This window comes from Sapajus apella, unplaced genomic scaffold, assembly GCF_009761245.1.
Source record: "Sapajus apella isolate SASKATOON/1434 unplaced genomic scaffold, GSC_monkey_1.0 scaffold84, whole genome shotgun sequence".
Classification (NCBI taxonomy): domain Eukaryota; kingdom Metazoa; phylum Chordata; class Mammalia; order Primates; family Cebidae; genus Sapajus; species Sapajus apella.
This window is the reverse complement of record NW_022437024.1, coordinates 2,618,208-2,621,175: the sequence shown is the minus strand read 5'-3', so window position 1 is coordinate 2,621,175 and position 2,968 is coordinate 2,618,208. Positions and strand designations below refer to the sequence as shown.

Sequence of the window (2,968 nt, the reverse complement as noted above, 5' to 3'; positions counted from 1 at the left end):
CCTCTTGACTAGCTGGGATTACAGGCATGTGCCACCATGCCTAGCTAATTGTGTATTTTTAGTAGAGATGGGGTTTCTCCAGGTTGGTCAGTCTGGTCTTGATCTCTCGACCTCAGGTGATCCACCTGCCTTGGCCTCCCAAAGTGCTGGAATGATTGGCATGAGCCACTGTGTCCCACCTCTTTTCTTTTTTTCGGCTACCATAGAGAGAGAAGAAGGAGGAAGATTTCACTTTACCTTCTCAAGCCTCTGGTCTCTGTCCTTTTTTTTTTTTTTTTTTTTTTTTTTGAGATGGAGTCTCGCCCTGTCACCCAGGCTAGTGTGCAGTGGCGCCATCTCTGCTCACTGCAATCTTGGCCTCCCGAGTATCTGAGATTACAGGCATCTGCCACCACACCTGGCTAATTTTTGTATTTTTAGTAGAGGCAGGGTTTCACCATATTGGCCATGCTGGTCTCAAACTCCTGACCTCAAGTGATCCACCAGCCTCGGCCTCCCAAAGTGATTATAGGCATGAGCCACCTCTTATGGCTATTTGCTGGTGAATCAGTTCAGGTTCTCTTGTCCCTGGGGTGGGGGGCATGGGTAGTGGATGTGAGGCTCACAGCAAGAAACAGACTTTAAAAACTGTTCCTAGTAGGCTGAGCTTAATGGTGCATGCCTGTGAGCATTTTTGGAGACTGAGGTGGGTGGATTGCTTGAGCTCTGAAGTTCGAGATCAGCCTGGGTAATATAGCAAGACCTTGTTTCTACAGAAAATACAAAAATTAGTTAGGTGTGATGGCATGCACCTGTAGTCCCAGCTACTCAGGAGTGTGAGGTGGGAGGATGACAGGCCAGGAGGTTGAGGCTACAGTGAACTGAGATTGCACCACTGCACCCCAGCCTGGGAGTGAGACCCTGTCTCAAAAACAACAGCAAAACCCTGTTCTCAGTAATCTCCTCTAGAGGCCAAAAAAGATCTTAGTCAGATATTATACAAATCTGTTTCATTTGTGCATAGAATAATTCAGTCTTAGAACAGGAAGGGACCATTGAGTTTATCACGTCCAACTCCATCATTTTACAGATAAGGCCTCTCAGGTCCTTCAAGGTGTGAAGTAACTTTGCCCACTAATTTGCCATCTTAAAACAGATTTTTAAAAATGCCTGACTTATGTGTCACTCTGACTAGCTGCAAAAGTATGTCTTCATATATATATTTTTTGGAATCTGGGAGAGGAACACATTACAGATGTGACCTATTTCTGTTTTCCCTTCTCCATGTGATAGTGGCAGATTTCAGGTAGAAATATTTTGTCACCAGCTCTGATACATGGATAGTTTCTAGATCAGGTTATTATGCTAAATGAATACAGATGAGCATTACGCCTGTCTAGTGCTCTACACGTTGTAAAGTGTTATAACATCCTTACCATCAGTGAGCAGGTGTCATTATTCCTGTTAGCTGGACAAGGACATGGTCAAGATCATCAGTCAACTCGTGGCAGCTTTTGGTGCAGAACATAGTCTCTTGCCTCTGGGCAGGTGATCTGGCTGTGAAGCCTAGCACCCTACTGATCACCAGCAGGATGCAATGGAAAGAACATCAGAATTTTGAGTCAGATAACTCAGGTTCAATTTTCAACTCCATCCCCGATAGGCTGTTACCTTGGGCAAGTCACTTTGACTTTCTAATTCTCAGTTTTCTCATCTGTAAAGTGGAGACAAAAATAGCATCTATCTAGTTTTTGTGGGAATAAAGACAGAAAATGGAATAGAGTCCTTTGTGAATACAGATAATTATACAAATGTTAGTGATTGCCATTATCTGGCTGTCGAGGTAGGGGGTCACTCTGTGTATCATAAATAAGACTTTGTATGGTTTAATGGGTTTAGAAGCTTACACAGAGCTTCAAAGGGCTTCTGTAGAGTAAAAGATGATGTACTCTTCATCCTTAGGTCTTATCCAAACCCATAACCATTGTTATTTAGAATTCAACAGACATAACAAGCTAAGTCTTCCTGAAATATTCTTCACTTTGTAAATATAGCTTTGCTTTTGCAGTTCTTTCACCCGCAGAAAGATGCAACATTCTCTCATTTCACCTAGCATTTGAAGGGTCAGTTGTGGAAATCTGAAAATCTTTCCAACACGCAAATCCAGTCATGACGCTCTTATTATTAAAAACCTTTCACTCCCTGTGCTCACAGGATCAGGTCTAAATGCCAGAGCTGCAAATCATTTCCCTATCCAAGTGGACCATAAATATGTAAATGGATTTATTAATCAGAGGCCTACCATTACAGTACCAGCCCTTTTCTTTCTTTATAATTTTTTTATATATATATAAAAATATGGAACGCTTCACCAGTTTGCATGTCATCCTTGCACAGGGGCCATGCTAATCTTCTCTGTATCGTTCCAATTTTAGTATATGTGCTGTCAAAGCGAGCACAGGACCAGTCCTTTTCTATGCTTCCAGCCTTTTATCTCAGTCCCCCCATTTCTTTCCTACACACTGTATGTGTCACAGCACCTCTTAAGGGAAACAGAGCTCAGATGCCCTGCTGGTCATGGCCGCCTTCTGTTTGCATGGGCGTCCTCGGCTGCATGGAGCCCTTGGCCTCCTCTCTGCCACTTCCATATCTCCCCTCTAAGACCCCACTCAAAAACTGCTTCCGGCCGGGCGCAGTGGCTCAAGCCTGTAATCCCAGCACTTAGGGAGGCCGAGGCAGGTGGATCACGAGGTCAAGAGATCGAGACCATCCTGGTCAACATGGTGAAACCCCGTCTCTACTAAAAATACAAAAAATTAGCTGGGCATGGTGGTGCGTGCCTGTAATCCCAGCTACTCAGGAGGCTGAGGCAGGAGAATTGCCTGAACCCAGGAGGCGGAGGTTGTGGTGAGCCGAGATCGCGCCATTGCACTCCAGCCTGGGTAACAAGAGCGAAACTCCGTCCCAAAGAAAAAAACAAACAAACAAA

The 2,968-nt window shown here is 44.4% G+C and overlaps 1 non-coding gene across 1 annotated transcript; it reads right to left on the bottom strand.

Moving 5' to 3' along the window:
- Window positions 1-2,331: 2,331 nt before the first annotated feature.
- Window positions 2,332-2,438, bottom strand: LOC116533891. The gene has a single exon (XR_004261498.1). It is a non-coding gene; the product is annotated as a U6 spliceosomal RNA (small nuclear RNA).
- Between the last annotated feature and the right edge of the window lie 530 nt (window positions 2,439-2,968).